Genomic DNA, 21,300 nt, shown 5'->3' with positions numbered 1-21,300 from the left:
AGGATGTGACAATACATAGCATATAAGAGCCGCAACTCATATTTAGCATAAACTATTGCATCTAGGAAATATTTTAAGTAATTTAGAATCTTCAGTCTAAAATTTGAAATCATTTGAAATTGAACAATTTTTTTTCTTTTATAATCAATAATTAGGGAGAAGATTAAAGTTATTCTAATAATCTTGCTATTTATTCACCAACATGAATTCACCTTGGGGATAGAGATTTTCTCTCTCCTAGTCCCTAGTTGCCTATGGAGTACCTGCCACAGTGCAAGCTCATTAAATATTTGTCAGTTTGTTTATTTTGCTGAAGTACTATCTATACAGTTTTGTACTTTTCATAGAAATTTAACTAAAATTAAGAATGTGAAATACATTCATTTCTTTCTATAGATTAAAAAATAACCTGAATAATCAAAAGTGGTTCAGCAAATGCACTTTTAATTTAAATAGTTCTTTTAATAACAAACATCTGAACAGACAATAGCCTCCCAAATCCATGATGAATCATTCTGTTGCTTAGAGGAGAATTAAAATGAAAACTACTATGCCAAAACTTAGAGGCACCTGGGTGGCTCAGTAAGTTGGGGATCTGATTCTTGATTTCAGCTCAGGACATGATCTTACAGTTCATGAGATTAAGCCTCACATTAGGCTCTGCACGGACAGCTCAAAGCCTACTTGGGATTCTCTGTCTCCTCTCTCTCTGACCCTCCCCTGCTCTTGCTCTCTCTCTCAAAATAAATAAATAAATAAACAAACATTATTTAAAAAATGAAAACTACTATACCAAATATACTATACTACTGTACCAAAATAAAATAACCAGACTATCATTTTCTTTTAGGTAGTATGGTCCTAAATTGGCTTGCATAGAATATCATTCTCAAGTAAGTTAACAAGTGTTTTTTAATAAAAATGTTCCATGATATGTAATTATATTTCAAAAGCCCTCTTAGATATTTATAATCTCTGAAGTCAATGTTTCCTAAACATAGTTATTCACAGAACATTTGTTTTTGGTTTTTTTGTTGTTGTTGTTTTGTTTATTGTTTTTTGTTCTCTTGTTGTTTTGTGGGGGTTTTTTGTTTTGTTTTGTTTTGCTGTCCAGCTCTTAGCATCTTGCAATATTGCTTTCCCTAGAACACCAGCTTGAAAAATGAGGCAAAGAGTATGTACTCAATAGATACTTGATGGTATGCTTTTTGCCAAAAAAAAAAAAAATCATTGGCATCTTCCTGGATGGCGAATCAGGTCATTATTTTATATTGATTTCATTTGAATGGAATCCTGGCTATATAAGCTTTTCAAAATCAATCACGTTTTTGGATTGTTGTTGCTAACAGCCCTTCTCTTTCCCACTTAAGTCATTGCCAGAAAGCTCTGTCGTAGCACAAAATAATATTTCAATAACTCTTCTTGTCATCAGATCAAGGAAGCTTTCCTCTTTTGAGAGGGTAATTTTTTGAATAAATACATTTATTCCTTTGTCAGGACCATCAATTTTCATTAAAAACAAAAGTTTATTATCAAACTGAATCCCGATCACTTCATTTTCCCAGCAAGATTCCTCCGCCTTCCTCCTAACACATCAATTTCTCTTTTTCCCTAATCTATACTCAAGAACACAGGAGTTCTAGTCATATCTCAAAATATGAGCCACACCAGGGATGCCGACGAGTCAGAAGTGCCTCTTTCAAGTTCCTCTCATGACCACCAACCCTCACCAGCAACACTAAATGAGACTAAGGCTGGCAGCATCCAGACCTTACTCTTGGGCTGTGACCACTTAATTCGACAAATACTTACCGACCATCTACTATATGCCAGGAATACAATAGTGAATGAAACATATAGACCCTCATGGGGCCCACATTCTATGAGGGAAACAGACAACAAACTAAATAAATACGTAAAATATATGGATTATTAGATTTATAAATGATAGAAGTTTTTTTTTTTCTTTTTAAATCAGCAGGGTAGAGGGATATAAAATGTCATGGATAGGAGTCTGGAAATTGTTAAAGAGTGGTCAATAAAAGCCTTAATGCAAAGGCGCCCTTTGAGTAAGTGATGAGACAGAAAAGGAGCAAGCAGATACCCAGGAAAAGGGAGATGCCCAAAGCCCTGAGGTAGAGTATGTTTGGCCTGCGACTAGAGCTAAAAAAATGAAAACAAAAACAAAAACAAAACAAACAAACAAACAGAACAATGGGGTTGTGGTAGAAGAGGAGATCAGAGAGGTAACAAACCAGGTTATGTGGGGATTTACAGGTTATCAGAAGGACTTTAACTTATTCTCTAAGGTATATAGGAAGCCATAGGTGATTTTTGAGCACAAAAATAAACTGCCCTCATTTCTATTGTAATGAGATTACTTTGGCTGCTATAGTAAGAATAGATTCAGTGAAGTGAGAGTAGAAAGAAGTAGGAGGTCAATTCAAAAGCTAGTTCCTTCTAATCCATGCATTAAAGAGACAATGGTAGCTTTAACCAGAGCACTGGCAGTAGGACATCTGTGAGAAACGGATAACTCCAAGGTTTGGGCGATTCTTAACTCTTACTATGGCAGATGTTTTGAATAATATATTTACTGAGAAGGTCAGTCACCTTGTCATATTGCCCATTTAAATGTGAACTTCTTTGAAATGCTTTTTTATATCCTTCTGCTATTGTACTGGATACAAATCTTCTCCTCAGATCCCCTGGGTTATACTATCTGTCTCTTAGACCCCACTAACACCCTGGGGGTCCAGCTGGTCACCAGCCTCACATGTGTCAGGCCATCCCCCTTGGTCACTGCTGTGCTAGGCTGACCAGCTGGATGTTCAGAGTTTTTGAATCCTTTGTCAGTTTCAGACTAGAACGAAACAATGAGGGGCGTGAGAACCGACATGTAGAACAGCCAGTAAAGTGGTCTAATGACACAGGTGAAAGCTTACTGCCTATTGGGCATGCTCTGACCAATAGGAAAGAAAACACAGAACGGCGCTAGGCAGATACCTCCCCCCTCCAGCTTCCCTCCCACGGACTTCTCCATCGCTAAATTCTCCTTGTCACTCATTTGAGAAGTTCCGTATGCTGAGTAAATACACCTGCCACATCACTTTGGATCGCAGGGCATCTTGCCTTGCTTCTCTTCCTTTAATCCTCACCCTTGTAACCTGAGCTGGAACCTCATAAATAAAGCATCAGCACTTTAATCCTGCCTCAGACTCCACTTTCTTGGGAAAGTGGACCAAGAGAGCAATCAACGTGTCAGGCTTCTTTGAAGATGATGATGATGATGATGATGATGATGATGATGATGATGATGATGATGTTTACATTATCATTACAAATAACTTCTCCAGCTGTGATCCATTGTCTTTGGTAGCTTCTGCCATTTTCAAAATTTCCATTTTTATGTAGCCAAAAGTTCTTTGGTAGTTTCTAGATTTCTTGGCTTGATTAGAAAGGTCTCCACAGGAGCACCTCAGTGGCTCAGTCGGTTGAGCATTCGACTATTGGTTTCGGCTCAGGTCATGATCTCGCAGTTTGTGTGTTCAAGCCCCACATTGGGCTCTGTGCTGACAACACACAATGCAAAGCCTGCTTGGGATTCTCTCTCTCTCTCCCTCTCTCTCTGCCCCTCCCCTTGCTCTCTCAATCCCTCTCTCAAAATAAATAAATAAACTTATAAAAAAAAAAAAAAAAAAAAAGGTCTCCACAACCTGTATGTTACCACATGAACTATTAATTTTCTTCTTGATTTTTTTTTAAATTTTTCAAATGTTTATTTATTTTTGAGAGAGAGAGAGAGAGAGAGAGAAAGTGAGCAGGAGAGGGGCAGCAAGAGAGGGAGGCATAGAATCCAAAGCAGGCTCCAGGCTCTGAGGTGTCAGCACAGAGCTCGAGGAGGAGCTTGAACCCATGAACTGCAAGATCATGACCTGAGCCAAAGTGGGATGCTTAACCAACTAAGCCACCCAGGCGCCCCTAGAATTTTATTTTTAAATTTAAGACTTTTGCTCAACTGAAATTAATTTTACACATGTTTAAAGTAATGGTACCCATTTATTGTGATTTCCAGATGTGTGGGAACAACTTATTAAATAAATCATCATTTTTATAATGAAATAAAATGCCAGCTTTATCATATGTTAAGTTTCCATGTATACTGAGAACTACTTCAGAATACCTATCCTAGTTTATATGTCTATTCCCAACCATTTTTGTTGTTATTAGAGTTGTCTTATGGTGTTTTGGTATTTGGTAAGGAAAATGGCTCTTCCCTATTCCTCCTTTTCATATTTTAATTTTTTTCTCAGATACTGATTTTTCCAAACCTTGAACTTCTTAAACTCCAAAAATAAGTTGTAATTTTAAATGAAATTTCCCTCAGTTTATATATTATGAATAGGATATTAGTTCTCTGTGTTTACGTCTTGTTTTATATCTTTCAATATTATTTTGTAATTTCATTTATATGTATTGTGTGATTTCCTTGCTTAAAATTATACCTAAGCATTTTGGTTTTTGTCATTCCCAAAACTAAGAAATTTTTACTATTTCCATCTTTAAATAGCTATTAATGGTATAAAAATTTAATATTTTTCTTTTTTTTAAGATTCTATTTTTAAGCAATCTCTGCACCCAACGTGGGGCTTGAACTCACAACCATGAGATCAAGAGTCACATGCTCCACTGACTGAAAGAGCTAGGCACTCCTTAATATTTTTCTTATAACCTGGCTCTCTATAAAGTTTCCTTACCAATTCTAGTCACTTTTACTAGCATATCTTGGGGTTTCTAGTTACAGAAGAAGTATCTTCAAAAATAACCCAATAGCCTTACTTTTTATAATAGTTATTGTTATTATTATATTTTCTATATTTTATGCTTTGACTTTTCACATTTACTTTAACCAACAAGAAAATATTAAATAATAACAGCAATAGAAGACATCCTCTTTTCTATCCTGATTTCAGTGGATATAGATTAGTGTTTTACTATTTTGGCTGAACTTAAGATGACGTTTGCTATCAGTTTTAGTAAGTAGTCTTTATAATAATGTGGTGTTTCCCTTTTATTCCTATTTGGCTTAATTGTTTTATTAGGGATGGCTGTTACATTTGTCAAAAACTTTTTCAATAAATGTATGAATTTTTCTCATTTAGTTTGTTGAATCAGGAAATTAGATTAATAGTTTCCTGGATATTCGATCCATCCTTATATTCCTAGAATTAAACCTAGTTGGTCACAATGATGTGGGAAACAAAGGCAAAAGGAAAAAATTAAATTTCCTTACAACTTACAGCCCACTGACAAGTCCTTGAGACAGGCAGAGTGACCCTCTAGGAACTCAACCGCCTCAATGTTAATACTTTGCTAAGGACAAAAGGCAATCTTAGCTTAACATCATCCCAACCTCCAGGATCCTGTAAGTCTTCTTTACCACATAAAAAATTCCTTTGGAAACTTCCTTTACCCCCGCCCCCAAGATATATATTAGCAATCATCCCCCAAGCATATGGCCCACTGATATACATCTAAGGGGCCTCATGATTGAGTTTTTACTAAACAGTAATAAATGACAGTTTCCTAACAGCAGCTAGCCCCTCAATGTCCTGGAAACCTTGCTTCCAAAATTCCTTAGAGATGTCCGCTATCTCTAACCCTTCCCAATATTTAAAGTATATAATCAATTGCTCCTCATAATCCCAGTGCAGCTCTTTCTGCCCAGAGGTCCTGTCCCCATGCGTTAATAAAACAACCTATTTGCACCAAAGACGTTTCAAGGATTCTTTCTTGACCATTCACATCAATAGTGCATATTTTTTTCATATGTTACAATACTGCTGGATTCTATCTGGTTAACATTTTGAGTAACTCGGTTTAAAATGCAAATTTTTAAAAAATAATCACTAGAATAAACTATAAGAAACCCATTTAAACCCAAGAGTTTTCACCAATATATTTAGATGTAAAATAAAATGAGACACAACCTACAAGAACAAATTCATATGACTATATTTATGACAGGGGGAAAAAGTCCACAATAGAGAATGTAGTTTTCACACAGAGTTCAGAGAAGAATGATATCAGTGGTTCTCAAACTTCAGCATGGATCAAAATCACTCGCCAGACTTGTTAAAATGCAGACTGGCAGGTCCCGCGTCCCAAAGTTTCTCATTCTGTACATCTGGGGTGATGCCTAAGAATCTGCCTTTCTAACAAGTTCCCACATGATGCCGATGTTGCCGCAGCTCCAGGGACTACACTGGGAGAACTTCTGCAGTGGCTCCCTGGAAGCTTTCAACTTACCAATTGCTTAAACTTTGAACTTCAGCCCCCAACATCGGAAAACCAGGGATAACCATCATTCCTCTGAGGATGACTGTGAGAAATAATCTAGGAAATAGCGTTTAAACAGAGCCTGGCACATGGCACACATTAAATAAATGTTAGTTATTTCTCACTAAGAAAGTAAAGAACTAAAGAATAAAGAGGAAGAGGAAGAGGGGAGAAGAACTAAGAAGAAGGAAGATGAACACAATCCCCAAAACTTGTGAACTACTGCCATTTTATGTCAATATCTAACATAGGAATTAATGGCAGAAAGAACTGAATTAATGGGGCGCCTGGGTGGCTCAGGCGGTTAAGCATCTAACTGGATTTCAGCTCAGGTCATGATCTCACACTTCATGAGTTCAAGCCCCAGGTCGGGCTCTGTGCCTGGCAGTGCAGAGCCTGCTTGGGATTCTCTCTCCCTCTCTCTCTCTCTGCCCGCCCCCTCCCCACACTATAAATAAATAAATAAATAAACAAACAAACAAACAAACAAACAAACTTTTTTAAGAAATTTTAAAAAAAGAATTCAATTAAGAAGAAGAGTATAGTCATCCCTGTATGAGGTGATTATAAAATATATCATAAGGACTTTCAGCACTGATTCCTAAATTCCCTGAAAAGAAAAATAACTCTTATTTTAAATTTGCATTAGGTATTATTCCACTTTAAAATTTCTGCTAAGTTACTTTCCACATATAGCTTGATATTATGTAATGACATATGGAGCTATATGTGGATAATACTCTTCTTTACAGATCTTAAAATATCTCTAAAGAGATAATACTCCTTAAGGACCTTAAAATAGCCAAATATTAAAATATTTAAGGTATTTTATAAAATTTTCCTGTATATCTTGATGGTGGAGTCAACTTAAAAATGAAGTAACTCAGATTTATTTCATAGATACTAAACATTTGGAAGTGTACCTTAATAAAAAAAAAAAAGATTCATTTAGATTTTTAATTAGGAATTGAACAGGCACCTGTAGGATGTTATATAGAAGCTCATCTGATTTACTTTTATGGGAAACCTTTGGGGGTTAGGGAATGTGACTGCTGGAGTCAATTTCTACCGTGTTGTGCCTTGACAACAAAAGATGTCTTTGTATCATGAGGTCTTCCAGAGAAGAGACCCTCCTCTGGAGGCGCAGCTCTGGAAGGAGCTGGGAAACAGATTTCTCTCCCATATCTCTTTCCCTGCTTTGCACACTCAGCGTGGCCACTCCTTCTCTCTCTCTCTCTCTCTCACACACACACACACACACACACACACACACACACACACACCATCCCTCCTCAGGCATAGTCAGGGGCAGGCATGTGTCCCACCCTGAACTCAGGAACATTAAATGAAAGTTTGCATACCCAGTGTTAAAGCTCCCAGACTCCAGCTCCACTTGGCTTCCACGGTAATGGATGTATAAGCAAATATATTTGCATATACAAGCAAATCTCCCATCAGGTGAATGAAAGAACCTTCTTTGGGGAGTGTGAGCTGCCCAGGAGAAAAGATTTAAAGATACAAAGCTACTTTTTTTGGAATTTACTTGGCTATAATCAATGTTAACTCTTCAGAGTATACCCTATTGAATACCTTTGCTATTACCTATATATCATCACACCTATAGAATTGGATATTCTCCTCCTGTGTATTTTAAAAGATATCACAGTCTACAGCTATTTTAGGATCTGCTTTTCTACTTAATGTACTGTGCACATTTTCACATGATGTTAAATATTACATAATATTATTTTAAGTGGCTATATCAACAAACCCCACCTCAGCCTCACACACACACAGAGCTTTTTAGTGATCTTAGGCAATAAAGAAATAGAAGGGTAATTACAGAAGGAAATAGGACATTCTAAATGAGAGCAGTTGAAGAGTTGAAAGATTAAGAGTTAAATAGCTGAAGGAGAAGAAGAGAGAGAGGTTAAAATAAAGGATAAGAGGGGAGAACTAGTTAAGCTATCCAGAAAGCACTTAATAGACTGACATCAGCCTCAAACCACAGGTGGCCAGCTTGGCCACTCCCTTGGCCACAAGAAAGAAAGTGGACCTGGGCTGCAGAGAGAGAAGGACAGAGAGAGGGAGAGGGAGAACTGGCAACTTGATTAAGCCCTAGATCTATCCATGACTGATGCTACAAAACCATGAGAATTTTTGCCAGTCACATGAGCACAGAAATTCCTCTTGGAGCTTAAAATGATTTGAGTGGAGTTGCTGTCATTTGCAATGAAAACACACCTTGTCCTTTAATTAAACATCAACTTCTCTATCTCTAAACAAACTAGGAAGACTTTCAAATACACAACACACCTATCAAATTCATCATTATTTAGAGTAATGGTAAATATTGGGTGAAATAATTCATGACTTATTCCTCAGAACACTAATTTCTCTCACTAAGGCAGACAACTATTAGAACCAAAAAGCTCAATTCCCTCTTCCATCCCACTTTATTAAATAACATGTAATATGTGGCCATATTTTCCATTTTCTCAAAGGCTAAATTGCTCTTCTTAAAGTGCAAGTTGATTGTAGTTTCATACTTTAACATTGTGAATTCAGAAGTAGAATAAATAGCACTAACAAGTATCTTTTAGTCTCTCTGAAAGCAAAAGGACTGCTAAATAGTCTATCTTTAAGAGGATCAGAAGTGCCAGGGGCTCCTTGAAATGTATGCGCTGGGAGAAGCAAGGATGATAAATCATCTCCATATCAGAGCTGCTCATCTTCCTGCTGAGTCACACTGAAGAGGGGCCCAAAATTCTGTCACACAGCTTCCTGTTCTTTTCTTACAGGTTATCTCACACTATTAGGACCTTACCAAAGCCAAAGGTTCACGAAGTGATGAAGTGCAAGACAAAGAAAGTAAAAAATATACATTTAGTCCTAGAGCCCTCACATAGTAAGATATCCACAGCCAACATACATTGCCATTGCCTGAAAATCCCAGTTTTCAAAAAAAACAAAAAAAACAAAAAATGACCGTAGTCTCTCTACATGAAATATGATGCAAAAGCATCCCCAGCAGGGAAGCTGGGTTAATTTTAACCAAGTGGGCTTCAGCCAAGGGCATCGCTCATCCTTGCTCTTAGGTCAAAGGGAGCCAGCCCCAAATGCTTCTCACAATTTCCGTCTTTCCACTAAGGTTTAGGAAAAGAAATGAACGTAAGGAAGATGTGTGTTTTCAGGAAGGTACACCTGAAGTTAATAAGCTATTTATCTCAGAGTAAGGCCCCATATATCTATTAACTGTAAATAATCTGTGCCCCCTATAACTTTGCTGGTCAAGATGTGACACAAACCAGCAACATGAACAAGACCCGAGAGCATGTTGGAAACGCAGAGCCTCAGGTCCGACTGTGGATGTCCTGAATCAAAAACCAGATCTTAACAAGCTCCCAAGGTGATTTGTGTGCACGTTCAAGTTTAAAAAGCCTGGCTCTTTAAGGAGCAAATCACCGAAATTTCTTAGAAATATTATTTTGTCCCCACAAAGCAACTCATCGAAAATTGTATATATCGATAGTCATTTTAAGATCACAAAATTAATGAAACTAAATGGCATACTCTTTAGAGATTCAAACTTATGTGATAAAAAGTATAAATTAAAAAGCAATTTAGGACATCCGGTACCCCGGAGGGGGGTGGGGGGGTAGAAACCAAAGACCAGAAGAGGTTGAGACCAAATAGGTAAGGAGTTCAAGGTAAGACACTAGGATGCAATAGTATCGTGGATTCACAGATGTTCCTGTTCTTATGCTACATGTATTTTGTATATTCAGACATGACATAATAAGCATTTTCAAAAGTGAGGAAACATAACCTCAACTGGAATAAAAATAATGTTTTATAGTCATAAAATAACTGCTTTTGCATAGGCCAAGTATATAGAGAATTGAAAAGGACTGACTTAGCAGCCTTGTAGGGCATTATTAAGGAGGAAGAACAATGAAATAATCCAGATGGGTCATAAAGAATGCTTTATTACTTAAGAGTGGAAAGGTAACAACAAATATATACATAAACAGATAGATCAAGCATTTGTTTGCATTTTTCTTCAGAGAGGAAAAAAAAAACCCACCCTGCATCACCAGCATCTCTCTGAAACATGAGAAGCAAATGGTGAGTCTGGGACAACAGATGCTTGGAGTGCAGTGAGGAGGAGATATTCAAGAGATGCTGAGCCAGGTTATCCATCAGGGACTTTCGGAACTAGGGACAGATGTGGACTGAATGGATTTTCCAGCCAACAATGATGCCCTCAGGTAACCAGGCATGTGTTCCTTATTTGCAATTTTGCATTAAACAATAACATATTTTAAAAATTCATGCTCACAACAACACTTTGTATAAACCTTGAATTCTAATGCTTTGCTTGTAAGGAAAGAAACATGAATGTGCAAACATGCGGTCTCGGGTTTCCATGATCCTAACTGGCACATTGCGTCATACACTTGCTTTCATGTCTGGTGCCTGATGAGAAAGTGAATCTTCAAACAATGGATGACATGTTTCTCATTAAAACTTTATGTGAGAATTGACATATTCTTTAACATACATAGAGCACCCTAATCCTAACAATGAGAGGTGGAGGGGAAACTGAATAGAAAACGTACGCAAAAGCTGTAGGTTTGATTCTTGGCATCCGATTGATTGGGGAAGAACAACCTTGGGTAAGTTAGCTCACCCCAGTAACCCTCATGCTTTCCTCATTGGTTAACTAAGCAAACCAAGCTTTTGTGAACATGTGGACACAGACATAGATGTATCTCCTGAAACATCTTCCCTGATCTCCATCTACTTCACTATTTCTTGACTTCTTGGATATTGACCTTCATCTGCTATTGGTTTGTGCTTCTGCCAAAGCATGTTCAGCTAAACTTCTGGCCATCTGACTTGGCTAGGCTTCCTGACCACTGACTTTCTCTTTCTCCCAGAGGATACTGACTCCAGAGGAGCCATCTTGTCCTTCCTTCCACCCCTACTTAGCGTATCTTACCTATGCATGACTGAGGATTCATGGCATGCCTTATTCCCATTTTTGCAGACCAAAGTAGACATGAGGTATGAAGGTGTTTTGAAGAGTTCAGAAGAGTTACTGAGAATAATTGGGAAATGAAAATACAGCGGAGGTTAACCTGTCAAAAATATTCATAGAATTGATTCAATTATTTCCCCAACTATGCCAGAACTTTAGACTTTCACCCAAGTATTATCACAACCAGAGGTCCTAGGTCCAGATGTGTCACCAAGTAGACCCACTGGAAGAGTCTTATAAATTTTCTTAAGCTTTTCCTGTGGCATTGATTAGATATGATCTTAATTTCCTTGAGCCCAGCACACAGCTATGCAAAATATGATGACCATAATTACTGGAAGGAAGGAAGTTGAAAAGAACTCACAGCTCTTAGTGACCTTGGAGAGAGTCCAATCTAACTCCCCTACTTTCCATTTTTTAACATATGCCTACGATCATATAACTAACTACTATCAGAACCAGAACTAGAATGCAGGTCTCAGTGTAAAAATAATTCCTGTAATTTTATGATGTCTGATAATACTTCTGAATGCAGGTAACTTAACAACTTCAGGCTGGTGACACTGTGCCGTTTTTAAAGCCACCAGGCCAAAAATTCCACAACAGTCCTCAGAATCCTGTGGTAGTGCCAGTGTGATATTTCTACAGGCCTTTCTCCTCATGGTTCTCTAAATCAGTCCTATTGCAATTTTAACTTTTCTCTCTTGTTGGAACTGATGAAAAGCATGCACATTTGTTTTTACTCCTCACCACAGCAATACTCAGATTTATGAAAAATTGCCTGGGTTTGTTGTTGTTGTTGCTGTTGTTTGTTTTGTTTTGTTTTTTCGTCACAGAGCCCAAGGCATTAACCATCGTTAGAGACCTAAGTTCCTGTTGCTGTGCTATGCTAGAGTATGATAAATAGAGCTGCCCTTAAGAGGAGCAACACCTTCAGAAACCAATACCTACAATTCAGAGTACCTGTTTTTGTTACTTTGATTGGAATCGTATATCGAAACCACCCTTTGTTTTTAAAGATATGGTATCTGAATATGTGTGGTTCATCTCTCTGGAATGTCAGTCACATAGACCTATTGTTCTATCTCAATATTAGCTATGACTCCAGAAAATGACTATCATATTGAAGTATACCAGCATAAATTTCGTTTAGGCCTCAAAAGCTCTTTCAAGATAAACTACACTAGACCTAGACTCCAGATTACTCTCTAGCCGAAAATACATCCAGCAGGTTTTGTGTTATGTGATACAAGACAGACAAAAACATAATTCACTTTGTATTGATTACAAAATATATGCTCTCTCACCACTCTTTTTTTGTCCAAGAAATTTAGTAGAAATCTGCTTTTCTGTTTCATTTGTTGTTGAAGGGAACACATCCTGAATTTGTCATCTCTTCTTTCTCTACAAGGAGTCCTTCATGTTTAAGGTAATCAATCAATTGGTTTACAATAGAATGCCTGATATACTGCAGTTACACATCACTTCATTGATAGGAATAATAAACCTAAAATGGAGAAATGGTAGACATGTTTTAAATGAACAGGGAAAAAAAGAAGGTTTCGTTGGCAATCTTTTGGAAAATATATCATCAAAAAACTAGAATATATGGCCAGGAAGAAATGGTTCATTTCTTGAAGAACAAATATTTCATCACAGCCATTAACCACCAGGTAAGAGACATGTCAAAAAAGAAAATTTCAGTGACACATCACCTTTCCAGAACCATCCAGGAGCTAATACTGTGCACAAAACAAGCTTTGTGTTGACAGACAATAAGAACCTGCCAGTGTAATATGTTGCCAAGCTACTGATTGAGGGCACCAAGGCAAAGAACTGACACACTCAGAAGCTATGTCCACATACAATTAAAGCCACAAAGGCAGATATTCGCAACATTTTAGGGAGTTGTGATTCCCTGCCATTTTTAATACAATATAACCATTTTCTAAAATGTATTGGATCACTTATAAAAATTAAGTCTGAGTAGTCTTTAAAAATTAAGTTAAAATAGCACAGAAATACGGTTTTATGAGGTGACACAGAGAAGAGACCCCTAAGCACCAAACAACTGCAGGCGCAATTAAGAATTTCCAACCACTGCCAAATCATGCCTAACACAGAATAAAAGAAACATACTGATTGAATGCCAATGACTACCCTTTTTATGTGATATTCCAAAGAACAAAAAGGAGTTATGAGATAAAGAAGGCAAGAAAGAAGAAAGGGGAACAAAGCAGGGAAGAAAGTAGATTGGCAGCTAACAGAAGCAGCAGAATTCAATCAGCAGGGATGGCCTGGCTGGGGTCTAGATAAATCTACTCGGCTTTTAGATCTCATTTTGCCAATTTCCTTTTTGAAACAAACCTTTTCTGGTTCCTCTAAACAAGATTAAGTTTTCCTCATAATACTTTCAGGTTACAGTCAAACACTCTGAAACTTACCCTTGGTATCACTCATAATTTGTATAATTATTAGTCTAATGTTTCTACTCCCCTGTCCCTCAATTACAAGCTCTGTAATGGTAGAGACTATATGTCCATATCCATAATGACTAGCATATGGTATATATATGCTCAATAAATATTAGAATAAATGAGTTAAATATAATCATTAATGTAAATATTTGAAGAGGCAGCATAATGATCACAGGCATAAACTGGAGCCTGACTGCCTCGATTTGAATTCGGTTTCTGCCATTCACTATTCATACAAACTCTGGCAAGTTTCTTAGCCTCTCTGTGACTTTGTTTCCTCAGTTCAAAATAAGGCTAATAATGACACTCTCTTCAGAGGGTTATGGAAATTAAATACATCAATGTTTATAAAGTGGTTAGAACAGTATAAATAGCCATAAAATATTTGTTAAACAAATATTTGAATGCTAATAAAACACATATTTGCTTGTAAACAATAAGAATTAAATTTTTAGATACGTTAACTATGAATCCAAATTTGGTATTCCCAAGTATAATAGACTATCAACATGACATGTTCTAGCCAACATAACTGTACGAGCAAAAGTAAAATTTCCCCACTGGGGTTTTAAATAATATGTTAAAAATTACCTAACTTGTTAAAACGCCTAAACAATAATAATTAATACCTATAAAAAGCCATAAAGGTGGATGACAGAATGACATCAGCAATAATAGCAGAGTAAGAACCTCTGAAAATTCTTTCCTCTATAAAAGCAATAAAAAAAAAAACTGGCAAAAATAGTCAAAGATAACTTTCTCAGAACTTTGCAAAGTAACCAAATTCTTGCAAGGACCCAGAGGGCATTTCTGTCAGAAAGCCAAGTATCAGTAAGAACTTTGTGGCATTTAGACTTGCCATGCCTTGCCCTCCAGCTCACAGCTAGGTTGCAAATCAGCAGCCTGAAACCCACCTTTGGAAACAATGGAGCTTCCTCTTTTTTTATCTGCTGTGAAAGGCAACTGCATAAAGCCATGACTATAAATCTGTGTTAATGGGCGCATAATGCGAGTGTACATATATATACATCAAGATATATAGATAGATAGATATATACACATACACACACACATATATACATATATATACATATATACATGTGTATATGTACATATATACATACATATACACGTATATATACATACATATACATATGTGTGTGTGTGTGTGTGTATTACTGAAAGCAGCACAAAGGAGGGAGTGGAAAATGGAGCTATGTAGGAGGAAAGTTGTTTTACAATACCGAAATTAAGTTGGTATTGATCCAAACTAGACTGTTATAAATTATGATGTAAATTGAATCCTCAGGGCATCCACTAAAAAAAACCCCGAAATTTATAGCAAAATATATAGTAAAAGAAATGACAAGGGCATTAAACTGGGAACCTAGAAAATATCTATTTAACCCAAAAGAAGGCAGTAATGGAGAAAGAGAGAAACAAAAATGACAACACATATAGAAAACTAAACAATCTCCATCTTTAGTGGGAATGTTCATTACATTTACATTTAATAAAATTACTGATATGGTAGGGTTTACACCAAAAGAAAGCAGAAATGACTACATCAATATCAGATAAAATAGATTTTAAGGCAAAAATTGCTACAAGAGACAAGGAAGGATATTTTATAATGATAAGGGGGTCAACCCATCAAGAAAACATATGAAGTTATGAGAAATTATAATATATAAAAGAAATTACAAACATGTATCAATAACAGAGCCCCAAAATATATGAAAACTAAAACTAACAGGAATGAACAAAACAAAAACTAACAGAAATGAAGGGAAAAACAGGCAATTCAACAATAATAGCTTAATAAGGAAGGCTAATAATAAGTTTAATAATAAGGCTTCCATGTCTCACTTTCAACAATGGAGAGAACAAGTAGACAAAAGGTAAAGAAACAAAATTTTGAACAATATTATAAACAAACTAGGCCTAACAGATATCTATAGAACATTCTACACAACAACAGCAGAATCATATTATTTCCAAGTACACAAGGAACATTCTTCAGGATAGACCATATGTTAGGCCATAAAGCAAGTCTCCATAAATTGTAAAGGATTCAAATCATACAAAGTGTATTCTCTGACTACATGAAGTGAAGTAAGTAATACACCTTTACTCACTCTTTAAGGTGAAGACACTCTGAGATAGAGAATCATCCCTACCCAGGGCTTCTGTTCCAGCTATTTCCTTCAGTGGAATGTTTCCCTCCACTCTTCAGCTGATCTAAATTCCATCCACTTATGCTGGGATCTAGGGTTGGCTATAACAAGGACACTCAAAGTAACAATGGCTTAAACCAGATATTAATTTCTCTTACACGTAGAATCCTTAGCTGTCATGACAACTCTGATGAGGTTGACAAGGGCTGTTGCTCCTTTCATTTTGTTATCTGCCATATTCACATGACTCCAATATCATGGCCCAAGATGGATGTTCCAGCTTCTCGCTATTTTATCTGTGTCCCATCCAGTAAGACAGACAAAAAGTAATAAGGCACAGGCATACTTCCTGCTTTAATAGCATGATCTAGAAGCTAAACACACAGCTCTGCTTAGAACCCACTGTACAGAACTTGATCACATGTAGGTGCAAGAGCTGTGAGAGGTGCAGCATTCAGCCAGGAAATCAGTGAAATTAGATAAATTTCACTCCTATCTAAGAAAGGAAGAACAGGTACTGGAGAAAAGTAATAGACTCAGCCACACCACACCACAAGTCTCCACCCAAGTTCCATGTCCTCCAAGGAGCTCACACTACTCAAGCTTTCCTGCATTTCTGAAATTACTTATCTACAATCAGTTCAGATGACACTTTGAAAGCCAGTTATTCTTGATTGTTTCATGTATGTCCAATCATCCTGTTCCTCCATTTATATTAGAAGGTCTTTGAAAATAAGATCTGTCCCTTATGCTACTTTTGACTCACTTCTCTGCCTCCATGTACCAGGCACAGTGTTGGAAATATATGAGGCACTCCTATATTATTACTCAGTGGTTAAAACGAAACAGTTAAAATACCTGAAGAACACAAAATTACATTAACATTTCAATAAATGTGTTCTGAAAAGGTATTGCAAATGCTATTGCTGAAATTCAGGAGTAAATTGATAAGTTGTAGTTCCTCCAAAATACAGCTAAAATCATTTATAAGGTTTTGAATAAGGTTAGATAGCCTATTACTTATATCACTGTAGCTATTTAAAAAAAAAAAAAAAACCTAAGGTTAAAATTACAGCTGATTCATTTTAGTCACAGCTGATTAATTACAAGGCTTGATAAAATTAAGCAGTTGATGTGAAACTTCAAAAGAAATTATTGATTCTTCTCATGAGCAACAGCCAATTAAAACAGTATGGTGCAAGACTGCTCTAGTTCTTAGTATTCTAATTTTGGATTTTTTCTCTTCATTTTTTTAAACAAAGAACATTATATAAAGACTTCAAATTAGCTCTTGGCTTTTCCTATTCAATATCAACCACTTACTGAGTGCCAATCATTTTGCTGAACCTTCTTTAAAAAAGAGTTTTGCCAGTGGCATAGCAAATGAAAAGAGATGATGAGATAATCATAGCTAAATCTTATCCGGTGTGCTGCCTTTTCTTCCCTGATGAGAACCCCACATGACATTGTTATGTGGCAAAAGGACATGATGATTCAAACACCAGAACTGTTTCTTTCACACCAACAAAATATGAGAACCCCCAAAAGGTGTGGATTTTGAACAAAAGAAGTTTAGGGTGGATCTTGAATTCCAGATATCCTACTGGCAATTCTACTTTTAGGGGGAAATTGAAATTGATGCTTCTTTTATAAATGGCAGGATTCCAAGGTGGATCTCCTAAGACAGGGTAGCCATGTCCTATATCAAGTGAATATACATTATTGTTTAAGATAAAAATTAAAAAGCATAAAGCTATCCAAATCAGTTTATGCAAATAAAGCTGTTGAAATGTCTGTATAACTCATTTCATTTTCCATTCCCAGAAACTGAGTACTTTTCTCCATAGCTGACCACAGTCTGAACTATTGCTCCGTTTTTCAATTATTATAAAAATGGTATTTTAGTGTTAAAAGAAAGTAATTCACCCATTAATCTAATACCTAAATATAACTGTCTTTATATTTACATTCTTTCACCGCCTTATTCATGTTTTCCCATAGCTATAACTGTAGTATAAATATAATTTTATCTTCTATTTTCTTCACTTAAAATTAAATAGAATTTGTGACATTTTCATGCTGATATATAATCATCATAGTTATGATTTTAGTGGATGTATATATTCCATTTAATTAGTACAATATACTTAATCATCACTCTTTTCCAGGGACTTTTGGAAAATGTCGCCTTTCTGAAGACTTCCGTTTTTCATTTTGTTTAATGTTTATTTTTGAGAGAGAGAGAGAGAGAGAGAGAGAGAGAGACAGAGCATGAGTGGAGGAGGGGCAGAGAGAGAGGGACACACAGACGCCAAAGCATGTTCCAAGCTCTGAGCTGTCAGCACAGAGCCCAACAGGGGTGGCGCGGCGTTCGTTGGGAGAGTTCGTTCAAACTCACAAACCGGAAGATCATGACCTGAGCCAAAGTCAGATGCTCAACCGACTGAATCACCCAGATGCCTCAAGACGTCCATTTTTAAAAGATGGTCTTTGCCAAGCACTAGAGGTTCCACATTATAACAGAAATAATAAGAAATACCCAGAAGGACAACATATGATTCCTGATTGCAACTAATTTACAATACAACAGATGAGGTAAAACAAGAGCAGAGGATAAAACTCAACCAGGACTTCACAGGAAAGCTCATTAAGGAAGGTTTCACTAGGCAGATCTCACTCGTGTGAGGCCTGGAAATACAACGACAGAGTGTTTGGAAAGGCAGAGAAATGTAGGGAGAGCGTTCCAGAAGGGGGAAAGGTTATTTGACTATGTCAAAACAAGAGCTTTGGCCAGAATGGTGAAATCTGTCCTAGACCGAAGCAGGGTTGGACCTGTAAGTGGACATTTCATCCTTTCTAGTGGTGAGGGCCAGCGGGGTTCAAGGACTGAGCACCAGGTAGATAAATAAACCCACTCTTTTGGCAGTGTGTGCCCGACAGGAGTGAGGAGGGAGGTAAAGACTCATAGGTAATTCCTCCCTTACAAATGTATCCCTAGATTTTTCCCTTCATTGCATAACTTCATTACAATCACACAGGTGTAGCTCACAATATATTTAGGGTACAACTACTAGATGGTCGACATTTTAGACACTAAAACAAGAATAATATCAAAACGTGAAAAAATATTCATCATATATTTTTAAGTAGAACACAAAATATATAGTTATAAATAAACCACTACCATATAAACCTAAATATGGACATAAAAATAAAAATGATTATCTTTGGGTCTTGCATTATGACTTGACCTAAGGAAGCAGGTAAGAGGATAGGAAACCTTCTCATGGAGAGTTGCTTCCACATACATGGACTCTTCCCTAATTCTTCCCTTTACATTCTGTGGGATCTGTACCTCTTCTTGGGTGAAAAAAAAAACAACTTGGCTTTATATAATAAGGCACTTTTCCATATCTGTTGTTTCTTTCATACATTTATGGCAAGTCTCTCAACTATATCTTCTGTGGTTTTCCAATGTCTATGGGTCATCTCCCCTCATTCATAACAGTCCTCTCCTGAGACACTGGACTAGAAGACTCTAGTTACCTGGCCCAGGCAGAGCCATGGGGTATGAGCAGGTACATTAAGAAAAATAAATCCTGAATATTTTCAAATATTAGACCATAATACCCATACATATTCTTTTTTAATTTTATTGGAAATATGCCTGAAAATATGCCCAGCAATATCAGAGCTAAAATGTAATCTCATTATCAATTCCAAATTATAAAGCAGTGCTCTCCAAGCACATACCAGCTGGAGGAGCTGGAGTAAGGCATTCCTGTTTACTTCAGGTATCTTCCAGAACTCTCCACCACAGGTTCAGCTCAGGGATGGAGGTAACTGGTGTAACGAGGGAAGCCCTAGGTTGGTCACCATGTATTTGAATTTTCACATGACCAGTCCATCTATGGAGAGAGATAATATTTTGGAAAGGTCTACACTTAGGTACTATGGCCTAAGGTTCTAGAGTAAACATGGGTCTGTGGCAGGAATTACCAAACAATTCAGAAGAACTATACAAGTAAGCTGAGGTTCTGAGCATGGACTCAGCTAGATTTCTCAGGATCACAGCCCTGTCACAGGGTTAAAGATACTGCCCAGAAGCCTTCCAGGTTTAACAGGAGTGCTAATAATGTCTCCTCCAGAGCTATTCAGAAGCAATCCCTAAGGTCTCTGTTCACCTACCGTTAGTTACAAGGGTGTTCTTTTCCAGTCACCCTATGTACCATGCTTCATTCCACTTTCAACTGCTTCTCTCAAATATAAAGAAAACACAGCACTGGGCAGCCACTAGCCTCACATTCTCTGACACTCAGCCTGTAGTCTCCTATCCAGTGTTTCTCAAAATGGAATACAAACCACATCTGGGTCAGAATCACTTAGGACGTGTTATAGGTGGGGTTATGTGCCTCCCCCCCTACCCCCCGACAATTCACATACCAAAGTCCAAAATTCACATGTGAAAGTCTGCCAGTATCTCATAAGGTGACATTATTTGGAAATAGGGTCTTTGCAGATGATTAAGTTAAGATATGGTCAGTAGGATGGGCCTTAGTCCAAATATGACTATGTCCTTATAAAAAGAGGAAATTTGGAGACACATGTACATAGAGAGGACACTCTTTGAACATGAAGTCAGAGACTGGGATGATATATCCATAGCCAAGTAACACCACAGCCCGCCAACAAAGCAACAGAAACTAGAAGAGAGTCCTGAGCAGATTCTCCCTCACAGCCCTTATAAGGAACCGGCCCTGCCAACACCTTGAGCTTGAACTTCTAGCCTTCAGACTGTGAGACAATAAATTTCTGTTGTTCAAGCCACCCAGTTTCTGGTACCTTGTTGTAACAACCACTGGAAACTAATCCACAGTGCTTGTTAAAAATGCATGTTCCCCAGGGAGCCTGGGTGGCTCAGTCGGTTAAGCATCCGGCTTCAGCTCAGGTCATGATCTCGCGGTTCGTGGATTCGAGCCCCACGTCGGGCTCTGTGCTGACAGCTCAGAGGCTGGAACCTGCTTCGAATTCTGTGTCTCCCACCTCTCTCCCCCTCCCCTGCTCATGCTCTGTCTCTCTTTATCTCTCAAGAATAAATAAACTTAAAAAAAATGCATGTTCCCTGGTCCTCCAGGCAAACCTAAAACCAGAAACTCTGGTCATGGGTCTCAGAAATCTATCTCTATAAAACACTCCAGATGATTCTGATATTTTTAAAAGCATAGAAACCTTCCACAAAACTTAAGCTAAATATTAAACTATA

General features: G+C 37.2%; 1 protein-coding gene across 1 annotated transcript in view; it reads right to left on the bottom strand.

The window, feature by feature from the left end:
- Positions 1-21,300, bottom strand: part of HS6ST3 (heparan sulfate 6-O-sulfotransferase 3) — a 658,868-nt gene that overhangs the window by 455,473 nt on the left and 182,095 nt on the right. The window lies entirely within an intron of this gene.

The sequence above is a fragment of the Panthera leo genome, chromosome A1 (genome assembly GCF_018350215.1).
Source record: "Panthera leo isolate Ple1 chromosome A1, P.leo_Ple1_pat1.1, whole genome shotgun sequence".
NCBI classification, from domain to species: Eukaryota; Metazoa; Chordata; class Mammalia; order Carnivora; family Felidae; genus Panthera; species Panthera leo.
The sequence above is the reverse complement of the archived record's forward strand: the minus strand, read 5'-3'. Positions and strand labels throughout refer to the sequence as shown.